At 36.8% G+C, this 26,476-nt stretch overlaps 1 protein-coding gene across 8 annotated transcripts in view; it reads left to right on the forward strand.

Annotated features, from left to right (window-relative positions):
- The first annotated feature begins 484 nt into the window (after positions 1-484).
- ZBTB21 (zinc finger and BTB domain containing 21) overlaps positions 485-26,476 on the forward strand; it is a 48,331-nt gene continuing 22,339 nt past the window's right edge. For 2 of the 8 annotated variants that reach the window (XM_072614740.1, XM_072614743.1), the window contains exons 1-2: positions 1,091-1,176; positions 17,444-17,503. The gene's annotated coding sequence lies outside the window, so the exon portion shown is untranslated. Of the gene's footprint in view, positions 613-1,090; positions 1,264-17,443; positions 17,504-26,476 lie in introns of those variants that run through there. The other 6 variants (XM_072614738.1, XM_072614737.1, XM_072614741.1 and 3 more) reach the window with 6 other exon arrangements.

Consider the following 26,476-nt stretch of genomic DNA (forward strand, 5'->3'; position numbering starts at 1 on the left):
GTGGGTTTGCAAGGAAGGGACCTCTAGGAACAGCTTTTCCACCCCATGGGATCAGATTCAGGGCTGGCAGAGACCTCGAAGGCCACCTAGCCCAACTTCCCCCCTCTCCCCTCTTTAACCAATGAGGACACTGAGGGTAGGACGGATCCCACGGCTCTTCCACCTGGTTTGAAGTGGCAGGATCCGAACCCAGGTCTTGGCGACTCCATCTGACACTAGCCAAAGTTAACTCCAATCCCACACAAGCGTCCTTTTTCCGCTCAGAAAAACGGGTTCGGAGGCGGCAGCTGCGGGGGAAGGGGGGAGAGGGAATCCCCGGTCCAAGGCCTGCAGGGACTAGCGGGAGGCCAGCGCCTTCAGCGCCCCGCCCCTAGCCCCTCAAACCCTAAGGCTGCGAGCCAAGCCGGCCTTAGCCACAGTTCTGTCCCCTCCCCCCGGGCGTGCGGCGGCCAATGGGAACGCTGCGCACGTGACGAGCTCTGCCTGCGATGACCTCATCCCTGGTGTGGGATGACGTCAAATTCAAGATGGATGGAATCACAGCGGCGGCGGCGCCCGCGAGCTAAGCGTCAGCGGACCTAGGCCTGTGGTCCGACTCCGAGCTAAGGGTCGGTGAGTAACCGCCAAATCTCTCGCTCTCTGAAAACTTCTGGGGTCTGTAGCCGGCATTAGCCTCCCAGTAAAACACGGCCTTTCCTGACGTAACTCTGAGGTGATCTCTCTCCTCTTTCTCCCCCCCCACCAGAGGGTTGCGGGCCTTCAGTGCGCGTGCGCCCTGTTGTGGGTCACGCTGCGCATGCCCGTTGTCCACTCGCAGGCGATTGTGTCTCTATGCTGCGCACGCTCTGTACTATTAACCTCCTTCTTACTGCGCACGCTCTGTTCCCTGACTGAGTTTATCCTTTTTTTTTCAAATGAAGGCCCATTAGTAACATTCCCTCACCCCCTCCGCCTTGTCTTAAATAAACGCGACTGCGTTCAGATGTCAGCGCACGTTCTTTGCGTAGAGCAGTTGAAACGCCGTCCTGTGAAGAGCGCGTGTTCGCCTTCTAGGCAAGAGTTAATGTGTAATTGTATCCCCGCCTCCCTCCTAACTACCGCGGTCCTTTGCGGGGTCGGGCTGTGTGGGTGCGGGAGAGAACCTCGGAAATAAGCAGCATGCGGCCCGTATCGAAGGTGATCCCCGAGGCTGTGAACCCTCCTCCCTCCCCCCATCTTCCTTCTCCGCCGCTGCTTAGCCCGCCCTAGCCCCGAGCCTGCTGGGTAAGGCTGCCTCCGTCCTCCGGGGCCATTCGAGGGCGCCCCGGCCCCGATTAGAGCGAGGAGTCGCTCGGTGATAAAGCCCTCCAACCGTAAAAACATCCCATTGTATCCCCTTCTCCCAGAGCTGTGGCCGGCCCGAGCCCAACTCCTCCCTCAGTCTAAGCGGTTCCGAACACCGGAACGAGGCTTTAGACGCTGCCAGGAGCGATGCGTGTGTCTTGTTGAAATTCCCAGCGCCTAGAATTGTGTTCCCTGGAGAACCAGATGAGAATATTGGGAAAGCGCGTATCCCGGTGCCGCCTCGCAGGCTCTAAGTTCCTGCTGGCTGCCTCCGATAGCGTTCCTTGCTGTCAGGGAGGTCTGAGACCCCCGAGACCCCCAGGCTGCAGGACTGATTTCATACCGAGCTCCAGGTGTCCGAGTCAGTGCAAGCCACAGATACAATGTATCCAACAATGTATCCAAAGTACTCCTTCCCGAACGTTGGAGGGGCGGGGTGTGGGCTCCAAAGCCTGGCTCTGTAGTCTCCCTCGTTCTCCACCTAGGTGAAAAGAATTCCAGGGCAGCTCATTTAGGGTATGACGACCAGCAGCCTGGCACTGCATCTGTGCATGGGCTAGGGTCTCTAGCAGTGTGGTGAGGTCACAGAGCCAGATTGCCAGAGCCTATCTTAATTTCAACCTGGAATGTCTAAGATGGAGATAGTGTAGGAATCTGGTTTTAAGGGGAAACATTTTTTAGAAGTGTAAAGTTCATAAAAGCAATGAAATAAGTCACCTATATTATGGAAGGAAATTCTTTAAGTATTAAATTCATAATTTAAATTTTTATTGAAGTTTTTATTAAGTTCCTCATTTAAATTTTGTGATAACTGATATCCACAATCTACTGCTTTTTCAAAACAGGGAAGATGGAGGTGAGGATTGGACTGAGCAAAAGCATTTGCCCCTTTGAAATATCAAGGGCTTCAGACAATTATGATGAATTCATTGTTACTGGTTTTTAATGTAATGTTATGACCTCAGCCACCAAATCAATATACAAGTCCTCAGAAGTTAGAATTAGAAATAAATTAGTTCAGTTCTTTGAGGCTTTTTTTGGTGGGGGGGATTATTATATTACTTGAAGGCAGTTTTTCACTAAAACTTGAATTCCATGAATGCTTAAATAGTTACGAGTATGGCAACAGTCAATTTAAGCATATTAATATATTTTTCAGAGATAGTGCTTGTAGTTATAAGTTCATTTGTATTATGTGATCATAGCCAATTTAGGTACAGAGGAAAAAATCAGTGTCTTAATTTTAAGTACTTTCATGTACTACTACTTAGGAAATGAGCATTTTGGGTTTTTTCTGCCTTTTCATTAATTATATTAGGCAAGATTAGGAAATGTAGTTATTAGCACTGTTGGCTATAATGAAGACCTCATGGCTCATTTTTTAAAATTTTACTCCACTAATGGTTGCTGGGAGAAAGGAACTTACCATTCCCTCCTAGGTTTTGTGATAGAGAACAGGAAAGTTGGGAAAAGTCTGATGTATACCCTAGAATTGGGGGGAGCAAATGTTAAAAGATTCAGAGGATCCATAGGAGGATCTCTTGGTCCAAGGGCAAGGTAGCCTAGGATGGATAAAGAATTTTCCAAGAAGGAAATTCTGAAGACACAAAGAACAACAATTCTCATCTGGAGGAAAAAGGGAAATTGTCTAAAGCAGGAATTCTTAACTTTTCTTGTGTTACTGATCCCTTTGACTGGTGAAGCCTAATTTTACTGTGTTTTGTCACCTACATTCATAATTGAAGGAAATTTTAAATTTCACTTAGAGTTTAGTAAAAATAAAAATTAATTGTTATTGCCCATCAGAGTTTATCAACCCCAGATTAAGAACCTATGGTCCAAAGGGACCACTGTGGAGCTGTAGAGGGAACTCACTAATAGGAGTTTGAAGTGGCGTAGCGGAAAGAACAGTGTAGTTCATCGCTCCTCTGTGGCCTTGGGCAGCTTATTTGACTTTTCCTGAGTCGTAGTTTCCTCAGCTGTAGAACAGAAAGGTTAGACTAGATGTCTCTTCTATCTCTAGATTTATAATCCTCTGTATAAATTCAGTCTTCAATTCAGACGTTTACTGAGTGCCTGCAATGTACAAGGCATTGCTCTAGGTTGGGAGAATAAAAAGACAAACGCAAAACAAACTTTGCCTTCCAGGAGTTTGCCTTCTGTTGGGGAGAAAGCATATACACCAATAAGTAAATATAAAATATATGGAAAATACACATAAAGTGACATTCACTGGGAGGTCACTAGCAACTATGGCAATAAGGATATTCCTCCCACATGGGGAGATGCTGAGTTGAATTTGAAGGCAGTTAGAAATTGTATGAAGAAATGGGGTGGGTATAATTTAAGGTATGAACACAGAGACAGGAGGTGGAATGTTGTGTATGGTCATTTTCTACCAACCAACTTTAAAAAATAGCATGGAAAATAAGGTCAGGTAACAGATGAATACAAAAATGCTTAATAAAATCCTATGAAAATAGTGTTAGAAGTGCTGAAGCTTGAATGAACTGTGTCTGGTAAGGAAAGCTAAGCACAAGAAAAAAAACATTGTTATATTGGGAAAAATAGGATCAAAGAAAAGATGGGGCTGTTGCTCACCTTGGATGAGACAACAATAACTGACGAGGGAGAATGCGGAGCTATTCACTTCTATTTTCTTTGCCAAAGAGATTGTTTTTTGATTTAGAAAAGATAGATACGTCTAGGCTGAAAAAGAGTTCAAACCCTGTAAAAGTAAAGAAACTAATAAGAAAGTATTTCTTAATGAGTTCAAATCTAATGACCCTGATGAACTACATCTCTAGCTACTGAAAGAACTGACAGATATGATTGTTGAACCAGAAAGAACATTAATATTTAAGATTGTGCTATTAAAAAGTTTGAAGCAGATCGTATACTTCTCAGCTATGGGAAGGAGCTTTATTTTTTTTTAAATAATATTTTCCCCCAGTTACATGTAAAGACAGTTTTTAGCACATTTTTTTCTATTTAATGTTTTAAAAATTACATGTAAAGATAGTTTTCAGTATTCATTTTGTAGAAGATTTTGAGTTCCAAATTGTTCTCCAGAACAACTGGATCAGTTCACAATTCCAACAGCGCATTATTGTCACTGTTTTCCCACATCCCTTCAGACATTTAATTCCTTTTCAGTCATATTAGCCAATCTTATAGGTGTAAGGTGGTACCTCAGAGTTGTTTTAATTTTCACTTCTCTAATCAATAATGATTTAGAACATTTTTTCATATGACGACAGATAGCTTTGATTTCCTTATCTGAAAACTACCTGTTCATATCTTTTGACCATTTATCAATTGGGGAATGATTTATATTCTTATAAATTTGACTCAGTTCTATATGTATTTGGGATATCATAATACTTGCTGTAAAAATTATTTCCCAGCATTTTGTTTTTCTTCTTGATTGCATTGGTTTTATTTGTGCATAACCAAAATTGTGCACTTTACATCATGTAGTGCTCTCTTTCTCTTGTTTGGTCATAAATTTTTCCCTTCTCCATAGATTTGATGAGTAAATTGTTCCTTGCTTTCTTAATATGCTTATGATATTACCTTTTGTGTTTGAATCATGTATGATTTTGATCTTACCTTGGTATACAGTATAAGATATTGGTCTATACCTAGTTTCTGCCATACTGTTCTCCAGTTTTCCCAGCAGTTTTTGTTAAAATAGTGAGTTCTTGTCCCAAAAGTTGGGGTCTTTGAATTTCTAAAACATCAAATTACTGTGGTCATTTATAGGTGTTTTATTCTTACCCAGACAAAGGATAGAAGCAATTACAAAAGATAAAATAGATAACTTTGATTAAATGAAACTGGAAAGCTTCAACACAGAATTCATGCCTCTGGGAAAAGAAGGGGAAGCAATCTTGGTCATCAGATTTCTCTGATAAGTATTTTGTTTCTGATATAATATAAGCAGTTAATACATTTGTGTTTGTGTGTGTACATACACACACATAATATATGATCAAAGACCATTTGTCAGTAGATAAGTGGAAAAGGGATATGAACAGTTCTCAAAAGAATATCAAATTATTAACAATGATACGAAATGCTCCCAATCATAAATAATAAGAGAAATGCAAATCAGAACAATGTTGAGGTTTCATTTCACATCCTGCAAATTGGCAAAGCTGACAGAATGTGGGAATAGTCCGCGCTTAGGACTATTGTGGGTATACCACCTCCTCAGATTCGGATCATAACCCATTTAATAAAAACTTTTGAGATTTGATTAATGGAAATATTGTTTTTATTATTGTTTTTCTTTTAATATACTTTTTTGAAAAATTAGTACCAAATATGTACCATATATAGGACTGAATGATGTGGAAGAGATGTTAAAGGAGATAAGATTTCTGCTTGAAAAGCGTATAGCTTTGGGAGGTATAACCAGATGGTTGTTGAATATCTGTAATGTGCCAAGGCACTGTATTAGCTACTATGGGAATGACAAGTTTTAGAGACAGACCCTACTATGTTTTAAGAATATATAATCTTACTAGAAAAATACATCATAGTTTTATTAAAAATAATATTAGAAGGCACAAGTGAGAAGCACCAAATAGTGCTTGGAAAATTCAGAAAAAAGAAGAGAGCTCACTTTGGAGGGGAGCTGGGGTAGAATTTAGTTTTTGTTTCCCTATCACCTTAATTTATACAGATGCAGATGTGTATAGATATCCATTTTCAATATCCACATTTATTATCTCACCCTATCTGTAGATATAAATATTTATGTAAACACATTATACATAAACATAGCCAATATGGAAAATATATTTTGCATGACTTCACATGTATAATTGATATCATTGCTTGCCTTCTCAAGGGGTAGAAGAGGGGCAGTAGGAGGGAAGAAAATTTGGTATTTAAAATTTTTTTAAATGATTGTTAATTTTTTTACATGTAATTGGGAAGTATTTAATCAAATAAATAAAAATACATTTGAAAAACCAAATATATGCAGGAAGTTATCCCTTGTAATAAAAAATAAGAAAAATTTTTTTTGTCAAAAGTAACCAATCCATCTCATTTTGACATGTTTTGTACACCTGTAGTTTCTTACAACAAAGAAAGGGGGGAGATATGTTTTTGCACATCTCTTCTTGAGTGCTAAGCTTGGTAAAACGTAATATTGAGTTTTGTTTTGAGTTATTTTGTTCTTTCCATTTACCTTAATGTAATTGTTATGTATATTTTCCTTTCTGCTTATTTTACTTTGCATCATTTCATACTAGTCTATACCTATCCTTCTTTATTCTTCATGTTCACTCCTTTTTTAAAAAAATTATATATATTTTAAATCAGCAAAAATCTGCCGTCTCACTCTCCTACCTTAAATACCACCACTTCTGTTGAGAACAAAAGAAAAGCAAAACCCCCATTAAAAATACGCGTAGGCAAGCAAAACAAGTTTCTACATTGCCCATGTCCAAAAAAAATTAAGTGTCATATTCTGTACTCTGAGTCCCTCACCTCTAGCAGAAGTTGAGGGACATATTTTAACTTCAGTCCTCTAGAATCATGGTTGGCCATTTTGATGACTGGAGCTCCCAAGTCTTAAATTTGTTTTTCTTTACCATATTGTTGTCATTATATAAATTGTTCTGCTGGTGTTCCATAAACTTCATTCAGCATCAATTCATACAAGTCTTCCCAACTTTCTCTGAAACCATTTCTTTCATGATTTCTTACAATAAAATTCTATCACATTTGTATGTCATAACTGGTGCAGCCATTCCCCAATAAATAGATACTCCCTCAGATTCTTGTTCTTTGCCACTTCCAAAAGAACTGTAAGTATTTTTATATATCTTTGGAGTTTGTTTTGCTAAGGACTCATCCCTCCCTTAATCTATCCTCTATTTTCCCTCTCTCCCATTTCCTTCCTATTTTACTGTTGAAATTTACTTCTACAACTAAGTGTGTGTGTGTGTGTGTGTGTGTGTGTGTGTGTGTGTGTATGTGTGTGTGTGTGTGTGTGTGTGTGTTCCCCCTTAGCAGTTCAAATGAAAATGAGGTTGGAGTGTCAGCTGCTTCCCCCCACTCCTTCTTCCTTGTTTGTTTGGATGTCCACTTGCCAACTCTGATTATGTGAGATAAATTTCTCTAAATTACCCTTCCCCTTTTTATATTCTTCCTCCCCCTCATACCTGCAACGTATTCCCTTAAAGTCATTATGACATAGCAGAACTATTCCCAAGCCTTCTAATTATTCTCCTATGATTTCTGAGATGACAGAGTTCAGAGGACTTATGTGTCATCTGCCCATATTTGAATGCAAGCAGTTTATCCTTTATTGTTTATTCATGCTTATTATTTTATGTTTCTCTTAACTCCTGTGTTTGAACTTGGAAATTTCAGTGAAGCTCTGGTCTCTTCATCAGGAATGCTTGGAAATCCTCCATTTTGTTAAAGGTTCATTTTCCCCTCTAGCATTATAGTCAGTTTTACCGAGTAAGTTTGTCTTGGCTGTATGATTATATTCTTTGCCTTCGAGAATGCCATGTTCCAAATTGTAGACTCTTTTATTGTAGTGGCTGCTAAATCTTGTGTGATTCTGACTGTGGCTTCTTGGTACTTTCTGGATGCTTGCAATATTCATTAATTAATCCTTTCATTTTTTCATTCATTGATTTATATTATTTTGTCTTTAACCTGGAAGCTCTGGATTTTGGTTCTAATACACCCAGGAATTTTCATTTTAGGAGGTGTCCAATTATTTATACTTTGTCCTCTGGCTATAAGAGACCTGGGTAGTTTTCTTTGAAAGTTTCTTGAAAAATGATATCTGTGTTCTCTCTCCTTTTTTTGGTTATGGTGTTTAAGTTAGTCTGGTAGTTCTTAATTTTTTCCCTTGATCTGTTTTCTAGTACATTTTTTTTTGCTATGAGATACCTTACATATTCTTTTACTTTTTCAGTCTTTAGACATTGTTTTAATATTTGTTGTTGTCTCCTGGAATCATTTGCTTCTATTTGGTCTATTATGATTTTCAGAGACTGTATTAGCAAGAACCCTGGCGTACACAGGAGGGCCTGCTGTGCAGGTTCTTGGATCTGCTTTTCTAAAAGGAAAGCAACTTTTGAGGGGTCAGTAATCACTTTAATCAAGCACATATATCATTCACTTAGTTCAGGGGGAATAGTCAGCCTTCCGAACTTCAGGGAGAATATAGAGAAACAAAGATCAGCCAACAGACAGGGCTTTCAACTCTCTGACCGTAAGCAATACATACATCCCAGATCAACAGACACATCCAGCTGTTTGACCATACATTCATAGTTACTGGAGAGAGAAGCACCAACATCTGGGTTTTCAAAACTGAGATGCTATTGGAGGGGGGGCTCTTAGCAGCTGCCCAGAGTCATGTCTGACCAAACTAACACTTCCAATGAGTAAACCCCAAAACAAAACCTCAGAGTATTTATACACTTTTCAGAGCCAGAGAGCATCACAACCCTTGAGAACCAGTGCCTCATTAGAAAATTAACAAAAGGTGTGGGCCTCCCCTAATCAAACTTCCCTTCATGGGCAGGCTTATTAGTGGGTGGGGAAGATCTTTAACTCTCATAATTGCCATTACAGAGATTTTGTTATTTTTGCAAGGATTTTTAACTCTCGTGCCAAACTGTTAATTCCTATTTCAATTCTTTCTTCTGTACCTCTCAATTTTTCTCCAAATTTCTTCAAGCATTCTTACTTCATTTATATAAACATTTTTTACCTCTGAAAAAGAGCTGAACTCAAAAAAACCCAAAAAGACCTTTTGCTTTATCTCTTCCAAGAATTCTAGTTGGATTTGTGCGTTAAGTTGTGTTTTGCTCAGAGGCTTGCTTGTAGATGTATTGGAGTAATTCTTTTCTTCTCTATTTCTGTTCTAGGGACCCTTGTGACCATAATTTCTCATTCTTCCAGCTAACTTCATGGCTTGTAGGGAAGGACTGGGCTGGTTCTGTTGCTGCTTTCTTGGGTTATTGAGTATTGTGTTATTCAGGGATCTCAGGGAAAAACTAAGGACCTGTAAGCTTTCAATGTTTCCCAGTGTGATGATTGCTTCCCACCTGGTCTGAGTTCTGCAAGTTTCTGATATCACTTTCAGTCTGAGCAACAGTGCACTGCTGCTAGACTTAGCCCCTATCAGCCAACTGGAAAACTGCTGGTCCAGAGTGAGTGAACTGTAGGTTCGCCTTTGGTTTGAGATTCCTTCCCTGGTTATTCCTTTATAAGGTTCAGACTGGGCTAGGCACACTGTCACTGCTTGCTTGGAAACTCCATCCTTTCTCTCTCCACTGCCCAGGGCCAGCCCTGAACTCAGGACCTCTTCTTAATTCATTGTGAATTGTTGATCTCGAATGGGTAGCTACCAGTTGGCACCTGCCTGTCTGTGGTTCCTTGGTGTGATTCTGGGACCTTTTCTTGCCCTAGTGCACAACCTTTCGTTACGTGCTAGGGTGATCTGTGCATGAAGCTTTCCTGCTCTGATATTGTCTCTAGTGTCTAACTACCTCTCAGTCTTTCTCTGCCAATCTGGGCTAGAATAGTGACTCACTGTAACTTTTATGGATTTCCCTTTCAGAACTCAATCTGATACATATTTTTAGGCTGATTGAAGGAATTTGAAGTTGAGGGGAAGGAAAGCTGAACTATTCCCTGCTGCTCTGCCATCTTGCCTTCACTTCTATATTGATTCTCATAGCATAAGATTCCCTACCCTGTGTGCATCTTTGTTTCCAGATCTTTGGTGCTATAAATATTTTGTAAAAAAAAAGGAACTTTTGTAAATACTTTTGTGCCCATCCGGCCTTTCCTTCTATCTTTTACCTTCTTGGGGTATATTCCTAGCAGTAGGATTTCTACAGTCTAAAGGGTAAGGACATTTTAGTCAAATCTTAGCATAATTTCAGATTGCTTTCCTGAAAGGTGAGACCAACTCATAGATCCACCAACAGTTTAATATTGTGCTTGAATTTTCATAGCCCACCCAACATTGATATCCCATTTTTTGTTGTTTGCCAATTTATTTGAGCATTTTTAAATGTTTTTATTGGTATCTTTTGTTTTTTATATCAATGGAGGTTTTCTTCCAGAATCTGCCCTTCCATTTCCCAGAAAACTTTCTCTTTATAACACATAATATTTTTTAAACCAAAAAAAGAAAAAACTAAAGAAAAAGAGGAAAAAATAAGCACAGCTGATCAGTATATTGAAAAAAGCCCAAACTATGTGCAGTACCTGTGGCCCTCCCACATCCTCAAAGGAGTAGGTTGGAATTGGTCTCTCATATCTCTTCCTTCAAGCTATGCTTATTCGTTATAATTTCGTAATATTCTTGTTTTGTTTTGTGTGTATGTAGATCTTTCCACTTACATGGTAGTTATTGTGTCATATTGTTTTACTCATATTGTTTTCTTGATGCTTCTCAGTTCTTCCTGAGTTCATGGAGATTTTTGCACATTTCTCTGTATTCATCATATTCATTATTTCTTATAGCACCAAAATGTCCCATTAAATTCATAATATAATTTGTGTAGCCATTCTTTAATCTATGCGCATCTGCTTTGTTTCCAGTAATTTGATATATCTCCAAAAATGCTATTATAGGTATTTTGGTGTAGATGGGAACTTTCTTAAGAGTCAAAGGTTTCCTTGGGGTATAAAACTAGTAATGAAATCTCTGGGTCACAGGGACATCTTAGCCACTTAATTTGCGTAATTATACATTGCTTCCCAAAATAGTTGTGTTGTTTTACAGCTCCATCAGTATTGTGTTAGTGTGTTTATCTTCCCACTAGCCCTTCAACATAAACTTGCCATTTTTGTCATCTTTGCCAGTTTGTGGCATATGAAGTATAATTTCAGTATTATTTTGATTTGCATTTGCATTAGTGATTTGGAACATTATTTCATGTGATTGAAAATACCTCTCAATTCTTCTTTTAAGAAGTGTTCATCCTTTGACCATTTATCTGTGGGAGAATAGCTTTTGGTGTTAAATAACATTTGTTAAATTTTTATATACCTTGGATACCAAATCCTTATCAGAGAAATTTCATACAAATACTTTTTTTTCTAATTTGACACTTCCCTCATTATCTTAGAGTCCCTTCTTATCTTAGAAGGAGCTGGTGGCTCAGTGGATATAGTGTCGGGCCTGAACTCTGAACACCAGAGTTCAAATCTGGCCTCAGATACTTACAGGTAGTGTGACCCTGGGCAAGCTATGTAACTTCTATTAACCTCAGTTCCCTTACTTGCAAAATTAGGATAATAGCAGCATATATTTTCCAGAGTTATTGTGAGGGTCAAATGGGATAATATTTGTAAAAATATTTGCATGATGCCTAATGGTTAGAAGGTTGTTTGTTAATGTTTATTCCCTTCTCCCATATTCTTGGTGTAAAGATGTCCCTTTGTCTGTGCAGAAGCTTTTCAGTCTTATGTAATCAAAATTATCTAATGCTTCTGTTTCTTGTCAGGTTAAGAATACCTCTTCTACCAATTGCTGTAACTGGCATATGATCTGCTACTATTCCAATTTTTTTTAAATGATATTAACTTTAGTATTAAGTTCACATATCCATTTTGCGGAATACTGTGTAAGATGTTTTTGATGTAAGCCTAATTTCTTGCAGACTATTGTTTGGTCAGGGTCTTTTTTCAATCAAATAGGGAGAATTTTTCTAAATAATTTATGTTTCCTACTTTATCAGATACTGGGTTATTAACTTGCATTATTTTTTTGTTTTCCCTTGGTTAGTCTGTTCATTTGATCAGGTACTTATTTTAGTTTTTTATTATAGTGGCACTGGCCTAGCCACAAGAATCGACTCTTCCTCCAGCTGTTTTAGTTGTTCTTTATTTCTTTAAGTAGTAATTTGTAAGTAAATCTGTGTGTCTTTTGTGTGTTTGGTAGATTGACTCCAAGACACTTACTGCATTTTGTAGTTATTTGGAATGGGATTTCTTTTTCTTTTGTTGCCTCTTGAATTTTATCTATTACATAGAAATGCAGTTACTTTTTGATGGCTGATTTGGTAGCCTGAAATTTAGCTGAAGCTATCAGTTGCTTCAGTTAGCTTTTTTCCAGATTTTTTTTCCAGATTTTTCGAGTATGCTGTCATATTATCAGCCAACAGGGATAGTTTTATCTCTTCTTTACCTCTCCTTATGGATTTAATTTGTTCTTCTTGGTTTACTGCTATTGCTAGTATTTCCAGAACTATATCAAATAATAGTGGGGTGAGTAGGTATCCTTGCTTTACTCCTGTATTTGTTAAAAAAGGTTCTAGTGTATCCCCATTTCCTGTGATACTTGCTTTTCATTTCTTAAGTCCCTCTAATGCTATACTTTTTTTTTAAAGCAAAAATGAGTGTTGCACTTTGTCAAAGGCTTTTTCTGTGTTTGTTTAGATAAACACGTCAGTAGTCGATGATAAACATTAAGTGCCTGCCATGTGCCAGTCACCATGTTAATTGCTGGGGATAAAAACATAAAAAAGAAAGATGGTCCCTCATCTCAAGGAGCAAAAAGAAAGCAGAGAAGGAGGTTAGGAAGAGGTGCCTGTTGGGGACTATGGTGCAAAAGTCAAACAAGTCCAAAACAAGTGTGTCCAAAATGAGTATAGCTGGGGATGGGAAATGAGGAGATGTCTGTCATTTCCCCCCTGTTGAAACAGAGAAGTTTGTAGCTCTCCCATGATCAAAGAGGTAGAAAGTATTAATGAGATATAAGTAATAAGGGTGATTTGATCTTTCAAGGTCATGAGATTTCCCAATGATGAGTTTACATAGAGTTTGGTGGAGAAGTCAGAAATCTAAAATAGGTGTAACTGGGGTAGGAAATAAGATGTCTGAATAGGTTAATCATTTGACTTTGGACGTTTTTGTTTTTAATATGATTTATTATGTTGATTGTTTTCCTAATGTTGAAGCATTCTTTCATTGCTGGTGTAAGTCCAGCTTGGCTGTAATGAATTATTACTTGGATAAATTGCTATAATCTGTTTGACAGAATTGTTTAAAAATTTTTAAGCAGTATTCATTAATGATACCGATCTGTAGTTTTCTCTCTGTGTTTTATCCTTCCCTAGTTTTTAAGTATTAGGATTGTGTTTGTCACAGAAAAGGATTCTTTATAGGATGTTTTTTCAATTAAAAAAAATGTGTAGTATGGATACTATTTGACCTTTAAAAGTTTTATAGACTTTTCCTGTGAATTCATCAGGACCAGCAGAGTTTTTTCTTTTTTTGTTTTCAGTAGTGCCTTTGGATCTACTTCAATTTCCTTTTCTGAGACAGTTACTTAAGATCTTTGTTTCATCTTCTGTCACATTAGGAATTTTTAGTATTTGAAGGTGTTCCTCTATTTCTTTTGTTTTTTCAATTTTGTTAGCCTAAGGTGATTTATTTTCTCTGATTTCATCTTATTTGGTATTTTATTGATTATATTTTCTGCCCTCTAATTTTTTCAGAGGGGCTTAACATACATCGTTTTATCAGTCTTTTTTCAAAGAACCAGCTTTATTTCTATGTATGTTTCTTTAATTTTCAATGTGCCCTCCTTTGTGCTTATTTTAGGTTCATTAGTTAATTTTAGAATTTTTTTAAATGCAAATTCAGTAAATTAATCCTCTCATTTTCTATCTTAATATATATTTGTAGGGATATCATTTTTTCCCTGCAGACTTCTTTTGCTGCATCACAGAAGTTTTGGTATGTTTCATCATTATAGTTTCCTTTCACATAATTATTAATTGTTTCTACGATTTGTTCTTTGACCCAGTTATTATTCAGGACTTTATTGTTGAGTCTGAGTCTCATTCTGGATCTTTTTTTTTAAGTCTCTGAATTAATTACTATATTTATTGTGTTATGGACTCTAAAGGATGTGTTTACTATTTCTACCTTTTTACATTTGTTTTCAATATGTCTAGCTGAATACATGGTCAGTTTTTGTAAAAGTTCTGTGTGGTGCTGAGAAATGCATATAATCTTTTGAAGTCCCGTTTAAAAGATGCATAAGCTATTATCTTTAGTTTTTCCCAGCAATTTGTTTAATTTTACATTTTCTCTTTAGTTTATTTTTCTGTTTAAGTTATCCAAAAAATGAGAGGATATTGAAATCTCCTGACATTATTGTGCTATTGTCTTTGCATTTTTGTAGCTCCATTATTGTTTCTCTTATAAATTTAGGTGCAAAGGTATTTGTAGCATATAAGTTGAATACTGGTATAAGTTTGTTGTCTTTGATTCTTTTCAGCATAATGTAGTTTGCTCATTTGTCTCCCATCCTCTACACCTGTATTTTTCTGAATATTTATTTTTGCTTTAATTGCATGGTTGCAACTCCTGGCTTTTTAGATTCACTTTATGCACAACTAATTTTTTTCTAGTCCCTCATTTTTATTCTATGTGTATCTTTGTTTTAAAAATCGTAGGATTTTGTTTTCTTATCCAAACAGTCATTTAAAAAAAAAAATTGACTGTTTAATCCATTCACATTTTAAGTTGTAAGAATTAGATTTATATTTTCATCCATTTGTCTCTATTATTTTTTATGTGACTATATTTTCCTCTTGTTATAAAAGCAGTCCTGTGCCTCTTCAGTTATTTTAGCTTAATTTTTTGAGTGTGACCCTATTGCTACTGTCCCTTCCACTCACCCTTGAGCGCTGCCACCTTCCTATTTGTTATCCTTTGAAATTTTGCTTATTTGTTTCTTTTGTTTATTTAAATCTTTTTTCTCTCAATTATATAGGATTAAAATAGAATTAAGTAGAATTCCTCTTCCTCTGCTTCCCTTTAATTTGTTTTTTTAATTAATTTTTAAAATTTCGTTTTCTGCACTTTTTTCTTTCTGTTACTGCCCTTACATCTCCTTTTCTGTCCATTCTAGAATTATATTCTTTGATTTGTGGCCATTATACTTATGTAGTTCTTTTTTCTTTGTATTCCTCATGGAATTAAATTTTTAATGTATCTATTTTGGGTTCTCTCTTATAAATGTTTTAAGTAGAACTTTGTAAGTAAATATGTATGTGTTTTGTGTGTTTTAGTAGATTGATCCCAAGAGACTTTTGTATTTGTGCATTTCATAGTTATTTGGAATGGGATTTCTTTTTATTTTATTGCGTCTTGTGAGAAACATGCTCACTTGCTGTGAAGCCAGGAAAGTTCTCAATTTATTTTAAGCCAGTTATTCTACATTCCTAATTAATGTGTCTCTCCCTAATAGAGAGTGTGCTTGCTGTGACAAATGCAGTGCTTTCTATGCTCTTCCCAATGTGAATTTCCCCCCTTGCTCTCCATTGGCTAGATGTAATCTCCCCCTTCATGTTCTCCTCCCTGATAGGTTCTCCTTCAGACAGCTTAGTAAGCATGCATACAAGTCTCTGACCTTTTACTTGATCAGAAGCCTGGTTCTGCTAGGTCACAACCCTGATTACAGTCAGCCACCTCTGACTTATGTTCTGCTATCGCTCACAGCTGTGGAAACAGAATTGCCCCTTTTGTGTCCCACACTCTTGAATTTTATCAGTTACATAGCAGTGCAATTAATTTTGAAGGGTTGATTTTGCCTTCTTGAACTGGTCCCCTTTTGCTCCTGTGCCTCACTCTTAGAAAAATGCCAGTTCCTGCCAGTGATAGAGGATATTGCCTTTTGGTAGGATGCTTCTTTTGTCCCTGATGATGTACTTCATTATTCACCTTTGCCTTCTTGTTAGCCATTTTTTTCCTTCCATTTGCCTCAGTCTTTCCTGGGTCCATACCCTTCTACTCTTCTGTGTGTCAGTTGTTCTCAGGGGCTCTGATTTCCCTTTTCCTGGGGCAGGATAAGTGGTCTCTCTTGGTACCAAATCCCTGCCAATAGTAAGCATTGTAAGGTCCTTATCTTCTTTTATAGAAGATCTTTCTTCACCAGTAGGAAGATTCATCAATGTATCCCCTCCCACCATTTAAGTAGTATTTCTCCTTTTCTTTTCCCAGTTTTAATCCCTCCTTTTCCTTGACCTCTTCTCCTTTAATCTCTTTTCCCCATGAGATTGCAGGAATTATTTTGCCTTCATTATTAGCCTTTGATTTGATTAAGGCACATCACGTATTATCTGCTATTTTCTTTCCTCCTTTGTTTTTATGCACCCTCACATTTTGTAATGTAGTCCCACAAAAAAAAACACTGATGCACCTGTAGATAAATGTAGATAGGGTGTTGTCCAGGCTGCTCCATGGTGCCTTTGGCCTGTTTCTCTACCCTCACTTTTAGTTGATTTCTACTTTCACCCTCGCCTCTGTGCACATTTCAAAAGAAGCCTCCTAATGGCCTGTTACTATTTTGTTGTTGTCCCTTGTTCTACTAGTTTCGTCTTCTTGTATTTTTGTTATTTAGGGAAATTTGTGAAGCAAATAATTCTCTTCTCATCTGGTTTTCTTTCTATTCATGTTTTGATTGCCTCTTTATTTTTGAAGTCTGCCTGTTTTTTTCACATGTGTTTAGGCTCAGATTTGCAGGGCAAGTCACCTCGGGCTGCATGTTGAGCTCCATTGCTCTTTAGAACATGTTATTCCAGTATCTCCTGTGTTTTCTAGATACTATAGAAGAATCTTCTATTACTTAAATTTCCTTCCCTTTTTATTTGAAAGTCTTTTTCTTGGTCTCTTATAGAATCTCTCATTTCTTAAAATAATTTTAAAATTTAACCATGATGTCTTGGAGTTTGCTGCCATAGATTTTCTTTTTCTACAGACAGCCTTTGGATTCTTTTGATTGTCACTTTACTTTTGTGTACTGAAGTTCTGGATAGTATTTCTTGAATTATGCTATTTAGGTTCTTAAGTTGTTCTTATACTTCCTCTCTTTGAGATCAGTATGCTTTGCTTGTATGAAAAGCATGCTTTCTTTAATGTTACAGCTCTTCTTTTCCTGATTGTTCTTCAGTTCCATATATTTGCATTCCTAATGAGTTATCTAGTGTTCATTTTGTGAGATGTGACATTACAGATTGAAGTTTTTTCATTTTGATAATTATTTCCATTGTGCAGTCCATAAATTCTGTTCTAATAATTATAATTTCTCTTTTAAACTACTTAGGAACAGCATTCTGTGGTTCCGTGCTCTCTTCAAAATCTGCCAGATCCCCTGCCTCATCAGGTATTCAATCATTTTCCTTTATTTTGCTCTATTTTATATACACATATGTAGGTATTCACACACACACACACACACACACACACACATATATGTATGTATGAATGTCTGTACCAGAACTCACTTACTAGAACTGGGGGCCATTATTTCCTTCTTCTGTTAATGTTTTCTCTGTCAGTTTATCTTTTTATATTCAGTCATTTTCGTCCTCCTGAGATATGTTAATAATTTTAATCTTTTTTTCCTTCTTTTTTCCTGTTTTTCCCTTCCTGAGTCCCTCCCCTCTGATGTTAGCTTCACTGGAGGCTGGATTCTGAAACATCTCAACCTTTTCCCACTTTGGGAAAATCATGGATCAGCAGCCTTGGTCTCTGCCCCAAGTAACTTCTGAGAGGGCAAAATGGCCCCAGCTGGATGCTGGGCTCTTTCTCTCAAGTTTAGTGGATTGCCGCATAGCTCCACACACATACATCCTGTGCTCATGATCTCTGTTCCTTAGTTCTCTGGCCCAGTGGCATGGAGCTTTGCTGTACTGCTACGACTGCAGCCTGAGAACATTTCTGTCATTTAGATTTTGTATCTCCCCAGCACTGGGACTTGGGTGGGATCAGGTGTAGAGTTGAGCTCTGTGTCTACATTCTGGACCTGCACTTATTTCCTCCACCCTGACCAGATACAGAATGTTGCCATGGTGTTGGCTGTCATGACCTGAGCAAGTTTCTGCCATTTGGGGTTGGCATCTGTGAGACACTGGGAGGACAGAGGAGCCCTGAGTGGCATTCTGTTGCAAGCCTATGAGTTTAGTGAGCTTGTGCAACCTTGCTAGTGGAAGTATTACGGGGGGGGGGGGCTACAATGCTGAGTGAGTTCAAGTTAGGCATTTGTTTATTAAAGGCTTTATCTTTTTTGGGTTCTTGGTATTCTAGATTGTATTAAATTGTTAAAAATTGTTTTATCTCTGGCACAGATTTTCTGTTTTAGAGAGGCTTGAGAATTAATGAGGATTAGAGGTACTGATTCCATCTAATTGCAGCTGAACATTTAAGAAAAAGCAGTATTTGAATAGGAGAAGACAAAATTCTAAGAGTGTGTTTGGGGAACACTTGGAGCATAAATTTTATGTATGAGAATAGTGAGAAGGGAGGGAATAATAGGTTAGGAGTAGATTGTAGAATGCCTTTAACGTCAAACCTTTAATTACTTTATTATACTTTAATTTGTAGGTAGTCTATATCTATTTTTGATCTGGGGAGTGATCTGATAGTATATATTCATTTTAAGAATAATTTTATTCCTTCATTTCTACAAGTATTTATTATATCTCTTCAGCCCCTCACCTCTACTGAATAATTTTTTCTAATAATGAAAATCCTTATAACAAGTATGTATAATTCCTCAAAACAAATTCTTCCCACTTTGGCTATGTTCAAAAATACATCTCAGTCTGCATTTTAAGTCCTTCACCTCTGGCAGGATGTGGATAATATATTTCATTTTAATTCATCTAGAATCATGGTTTATCACTGTATTGATTATTGTTCTAAAGTCTTTCAGAGTTGGTTTTCTTTATTATGTTATATAAATTGTTCTACTTCTGCTCATTTTATTCTACTTTTGTTCATAGAAGTCTTTCCAGTTTCTTCTGAAACTGTCCATTTTCTCAATTCTTAGTGACTCATTATTTCATTATATTTATTTCAATAATTTATCAGTTCACATGGTAGGTACCCTCTTATTTCCCAGGTTTTTCTTTGCTATAATAAGCATTCATTTTGTCACATACGGATTATTTGTTCCAATAGTTAGGAACTTTGGGTTTATCAAAAACTAGGTTACTGTGCTCATTTTTTTCCTGTATGTTGTATACCTACTCTCTTTCACTGATAAACCTCCCTGTATCTTACCCAGTACCAAATTGCTTTGATTATTACAACCTTGTAATATTATAACTTTGCAATATTACAACTTTGTAATACATATTTGTAATGTATAATAATCACTCCTTGACATTGATAAGAAGTGCAGAACCCCACAAATATGAAAACCTCTGAATACCTCTAGGCCCCAAGCCTTTATTTTTAATAATTCTGATCATATTTATTTAACACAGAAACAGGTGAAACAATGTATTTCACCTATAAAAAGTTTCTGCATGAGAGAGATTAGTATCTCATACACTGTGCAGAATCTTTGCAGCCCCCATTGTAGGGAGCTTCAGCAGCTGCTTTACAGCTTTCATGCAGGATGCAAAGAGCACTGCGAGAAAAAGTAACATGACTGAATCTGGGTGGTAGAGAGACAAAGAGTATGCAATTCCCAACAAGTATGCAGTTCATAGATTTTGGCACACTGAAACTTTTAACAAAATTTGACGATAATAAATTTATGTATTTATGTACAATTATGATAGTAAATGATAAAGTAGATTAATAATATATAATATTCATGATTTGATAATTTTTTAAAGTTTTCTTTACATACTCTCTTTGTCCATGAGTTTCCACAGTAGGCTATAAATCTCCAAAAATTTCTATTTAATTAGTGATGGCCAGCCTGCTGTAAACAAAACCACAGATGTGAAAGTGGTAAATGTCAAGGAGTGACTGTAGTTTGAGATCTCTTACTGCTAGACTTCCATCCCCCCATTTTTTTTTCATTTATTCTATTGTTATTTTTGACCTTTTGTTCTTCCAAGAGAGTTTAGTTATTCTTTCTGACTCCATAAAATAATTCTTTGGTAGTTTGATTGGTATGCTACTCAGTAAGCAAATTAGTTTAGGAAGTATTGTCATTTTTATTAGATTGGCTTAGCCTACCCATGACCAATTAATACTTGGCCTTTTCCACTCTCTTTCACTGGCACAGCAGTTGAAGTTCTAAGGTTACTAATATTAGAATTGCAGTTATCGCGAGTCCTTTAAATATATTCTTATATCATACAGAAAACACTTGAAAGCCTAATATATACATTCTAGTCCTTGAGTAGAAATAGTTTTATCTCGTTGCTTTCCCCTAAAATGAAGTTTCTTGTCATTGTTCAGTCGTATCTGACTCTTTCTCGACACCTTTTGGGGTTTGCCATTTCCTTCTCCAGCTCATATTGGAGATCAGAAATTGAGACAAAGAGGTTAAATGACTTACCCAGGGTCACATAGCTGGTAAGTGTTTGAGGCTGGATTTGAACTCGTGAAAAGGAGTCTTTCTGGTTCCAAGCCCAATGCTCTACTTACTGCACCACTTAGCTCTCAAGTGAAATTTACTAATCCACTAAAAATGAAAACTTTTTTTAAAAAAATCACATCTTTATCCTATCCCTTCTTTGAGGAAATGTGTTACACATCAATATATGACTTTTAAACCAATGAGTAAGGAGGTGGCAATTCTAAGAACTAATTTCCTTAGTCACTTGCATAAGGAAGTTCCACTCAGTAAGCCCCAAAGTAAATCCTCACCCTCAGAGTATTTATACACTTTTTTAGAGCCAGAGGGCATAACCCTCTGACCCAGTGCCTCAATAGAAAACAAACTTGAGGACCCTCCTACAAAACAGCGCCACTAATCAAGCTTCACAGATGGGCAGGTCCATGAATGGGTAGGAAAGATCCTCATTAATCACATTATTCAGTCAGAGGCACTTTTAGTAAAACAAAAACAGCAAAAGATCCTATTTTACTTGCCGTTTCAGTGTAGTGGATGGAAGGCTAGGTAGTGCAGTGTATAGAAGGCTGGACCTGGAGTTAAGAAGACCTGAATTCAAATTATACTGTGTAACTGGTAACAACACCATTTATTAAGCATTTGCTAAACAGCTTTTTAGGGGCCAGGCATTGCGCTAAACACTGAAAGACACTGAAAGAGAGAAAGACAAAAACATGATCCTTCCCTCCTAAGAGGTCACTTTCTACTGGGAAGTATGTATGTAGCATGCTATATACATATACACACACACACACACACACACACACACACACACACACACAGTGTAAAAGGAAGGTAATCTTGGTGAGAAGGGGGCAGAAAGAAAAGATGATGGAAAAGGCCTCCTGCAGAAGACAGAGTTTGAAATGGGTCTTGAAGGAAGCTGAGGAATCCAGGAGGTAGAGGAGGGCAGGAAAGACACGGGGGACAGAGAGTGAAAAGTTATGTTGTCACATGGGGCAGCTAGGTGGTGCAGTGGATAGAGCACCGGTGCAGGAGTCGAGAGGACTTGAGTTTAAATCTCACCTCAGATACTTGACACTCACTAGCTGTGTGACCTTGGGTAAGTCACTTAACCCCGATTGCCTCATCCTGGGTCCTCTCCAGTCATCCTGATGAATATCTGGTCACTAGATTCAGATGGAGGAGAAGTGAGGCTGGTGATGTGCACAGCCCTCCCTCACTCAAAATAAAGTCAAGTGCAAGTCATGTCATGATTTCTCTGATGGCGTGGTCTTCTTCAGTAACAAAGGATGAACACAGACAAGGAAGTTAAGACAAAGTAATGGTCACAAATTCAGAAGAATGAAATAAGAGCAATAGAATCCTTTATACTTGGCATCCCATCGTAATATTTCAGACAAGCTCTTCTTAGTCACATACATTCTTGCAGCTCCTTTCAAAAAGCTTCTATGCTATCACTTATTGGAGATTTTCTTGTTAGGATTAAAAAAACCTGCATACTCTGCCTTAAAATGAATAATGACAACAATTAATTAGTATTGGAGAAAGTTTTATGACTTGCCATGTCTTCTAGATCTTCAGCCTTGGTAAGGTAAAAAAAAAAAAAAAAGCATAGAATTGTTTGTTATTTTTAACAGCTTCTTTTTCCTGTTAACTGTGTATTAAAATCAGGCTCTCATTCCAAGATGTGGGGGATAATATCTTGGACTTCAAGGTTTTCATGCTGTTTTCTGAATATTATCTGGGGGCTTGACTTCAGGTATTTCTCTCTGCTCCTGAGCCACAACGAGGACCTCTAGAACATGCTGTCACCACAAACACTCTTGCTCCTTGCAGTCCCTCCTGTAACTGCAAGACTAAAAGGTAACTGTGGTGAGTGGAGAAAGGATTAGCATCTATCTGGTGCCCCTTATGTACCAGGCAGTGTGCTAAACACTATATAAATGTTATTTCATTCGATTTTCACAACAATCCTGCTGTTATTACTCCCTTTTTACAGTTGAGGAAAACTTGTTTTTCTTGACTATACCTTTATACAGTATAAATGTTTAAAAAATAAATAAGAAAAAAAATCAATGATTAAAAAATTTTAAAGTACAAAGAGGAAAACAAAGAGAACAAACGGCAATTTTTGTTATCGTGTTACATTTATCATTCTTTAAAAACTGTATGTAAGAGAAGTTCACAGTCTCATTTACAATCTTTTTTTGTTCACTGTGTTTTAAGTTTTAATGTCTACTGATGATTAAGTTCATAATAAAGAATAAAAGTTAAGCTAAAGAAAATTTATAAGCCCAGTTCATTGCATGCCTGCAGTCAATACCTGTGCAAGATCTATCTACTGATGGATTAATGCAATAGGTTGCCCAGGCAATACATATTCTTCATCCACTTGATTTTTCCTTTGCTTTCCAAATAAATCAACAAATCCCTAGTACCATTATTCACAATACTAACTTATATTCATAAGGATGGCCCTAAATCCTTACAAATCTAAAGTATTACCTGAAACAAAGTTAAATTATGTTCAATGGTGCTTTAGTACTAAGTGTATTTCACTAAGTCTTAAATTTGTAATCCCTAAATGTATATTGTATTTATAAATGTATGATCCTGGCATATTCAATACAAAATCATAAAACTGAATAAAAGCTTTAAATTAAAATAAAAACAAGAGTTATTATTAGCTACAGGAATCACCTTTCTGGTGACAAAATGACAAAACTTTTTATAAAATATCTTTATAGTTTATCACACTATAAATTATTTTGTCATACGACATTTCAAACTTTAAAAGACTACTTTTATAGAAATATTGATAACCTGAGGTGGGGGAAAGTGTCTTTTGAATCCCTCAAGAAAAGAACCTACTGTGGGAGGCTGAGTTCAGGAGTTTTGCATTGCAGTAGGACTAAAGGTGACTGGGTGTCTATTCTAAGTTTGGAAGAAATACAGTGAACCTCTGGAAGGGAAGGGACACTAGTTGCCTAAAGAGGACTGAGCCCAACCAAGTTAAACAACAAAACAAAACAAAACGGCAGGTTAAACCTTCCTTGTCAATCAGTCCTGGGATGATGTCTATGATCACAGCTACATCTCAGCCTGCGAGTCACTCACCACTCTCCCTACCCACAGCCCAAGCTACTTAACCTTCTCTCTTCTTGTCCAAGCAGCCTTTCCTTCATTTGCTCTTCTCCAGATAATAGTATCCTTGTTATGGCTCCAAATAATCCTTACTTCCAATGCCACATGATTCTCATTTTAAATCTTTGGAGAGAAATGGCTAGTAATGCAGCAGAACTATTTAGGGCTGGGATTGAACAGTAATACACATAGTCTCTGAAAGTCAAATGGAACGAAGTATGCTAAGGAAATGGCCAGCAAGAGTACAGTGTAGTCTGTAGTTGGGTCAGAAGAACAAAGCTAAAGTTGAGACTTTAACACTGGCAATTTCATTGTGAAATAAGTCAACAGGAATACTATTTGTAATACCGACTCCACAGAGTTTGACTAATGAGAACATTTTGTAAAATTTTTGTAGATAAATAAATGTGACTAGTTTATTATTAGCCAGAATTGTCCAGACGGATACAAACTGGGCATCTTTTCCCTTCTACTCTATCCCCCAACCATCAACCTTCCAAGCTACCCAATACACATTTACAGGACTGTTTCAATCATTACATTCTTGGCATGATGCCTGCTCTTTCCTTAAACTTAAGTTTAACATTAAAAAAAAAAAATCAGTTCTTTCATAGCAGTCCACTTCCAATCTACATTTTAACTACTCAGAAGGTGCCAGTTTTTGTAATTACTGCATCTTCTGAATTCAAATTAACCCAAGTGAAAAAATAACTGCTGTAATAAATACTTAGCTAGAAAGGAGAATCAGAACTTCTGATTATGGACTATATACAGCTGACCAATGAACAGGTTTAAAATCTCAAATTCTAGGCTTCTTCCATTCCTCAGTTCTCATTTAGTGCAAAGTGCAATTGTTCTGGAATTACCCTCTTCAATGAATCCTTCTATTTCACATACAATAAAATCAATGGTAGGTATTTGAAACTTCAGCTTTATTTAATTTAATTAGAAACACAAGTCCATAATTTGCAAATGACCCATATATGCAAACAACTGCCCTTACTCTACCCTAGACAATTTCCTTACCTTTTATCATCTAACCATTGCAAACACTCTTGGGGCTTTTAGAAATTTCAGAAATAAAATGAGGAAGAAAGTTATAAAAAGAAAAGTGCTTTAGAAGAACAGATGTCTATAGGCACATTCTTACAAAGGATCTATGTAGTAGCACTCTTCAATCAATCAATCTCCTGAAATTTTTCACTTTTTTGTGTCACAATCTGAAAAATGCAACACTTCTGAAAGGACTGAAGGACAATTAGTCATTTACCTTTCGGTATAAAGTAAACAATTACTTTCTTAATACTAAACTAAGATCAACTGTATTTTGAAAAGAGAAGTTTTGATTTGGGGAGGTAGTTCCAGAAGAAAACAATTTTGGAGTACAGAAACACTTTGCAAATGGTCAGGCCTGGGTAAGTGTGCAGCAATGGTGGGGAAGGGAATTAGGGATGCAACAATGATACTGAAAGTTAGAGAAAAAATACAAACATATACCCTATTTCAAGTTTATCTTGGGTTAACTCTACCACCAAGAATGGGGAAGAAAACACTCTTCCCTTATTCTGTCATCTGCTTCCAGCATCCAAAACTCAAATTAGTCTTACTGGTACTGCAATTCAGTTCCATTATGTGTTAAATAAACTTTTATGGCTTAGATTGGGAGCCTACCATTTATAGCATTATTTTTAAAGCTAAAAGAATTCCAAGGTCTAAGAAACAAATTTGAGGTTAAACTTCTAGAACACAACACATTTAGAAGTTGGGGACTACCTAGCTAGTCAATGCTTTATTATCTATGATATATAGGAAAAGAATTATTTCTCCTATGACCAATGGCAGTATTTTATCAATGGACCACTTGTAACTGTGCTCTGCTTTGGATAATTCTGGTTTCCAACAACTGTTAGTAGATTCAGAAGTTAAATTATTCCCAATCAAATCTACTCCTGATACTGGAACTCTGGTTTGATTAAACTCTGCTCAAAAAAAAAAAAAAAGTATGGACTGTTGAACTTACTCCTAATATGAAAACTGTGGTCTGGTTAAACTTTGTTTTAAAAAATATATTTATTTTAAACAGTTTAAACATACACACACGCATGTGCACACACACACACACAGACACACACACACACCACACACACATAAGAGAGACAAAGCAGAGATACAGCATCCTTGATCCCAAGGAGGTTCTTTCAATTTTGAAATCTTGCATATGCTTAACTTGAGGCTTCATACCCAAATTGTTTCTCCCCCTAATGTCTATAGTTACTGCAATTCTAAATGTCAGATTCATCATCCCAATAAACAGGTACCTCTTCTGAAGCTTTGAGGGTAAGAAAATTTTAAGTGCAGTCAAAGTTAAGTCATAGTGAGATCACTGGAAATAACTGAAATACAAAATTCCTTTAAAAATTTTTTTAAAAAATTATTTCTTCAGTTTTGATAAATCAGGAAAAATTATTATTCATAGTAGTTCACCAACTCCCTAAATGGCAATGCTTTTGGCCTTTAAAACTGAATCTCTATAACTGGATTAAAATTAATATATGTACTGTTCTCTGAAGTATACAATGCTAAAACTGAAAAATAATGAAATTATTTTTAATAATTAAGAAATACATTCAACTAGATTAAATTACTTGACAGGCCATAACGACTGTGTCT

The sequence above is a fragment of the Notamacropus eugenii genome, chromosome 5 (genome assembly GCF_028372415.1).
Source record: "Notamacropus eugenii isolate mMacEug1 chromosome 5, mMacEug1.pri_v2, whole genome shotgun sequence".
Lineage (NCBI taxonomy): Eukaryota > Metazoa > Chordata > Mammalia > Diprotodontia > Macropodidae > Notamacropus > Notamacropus eugenii.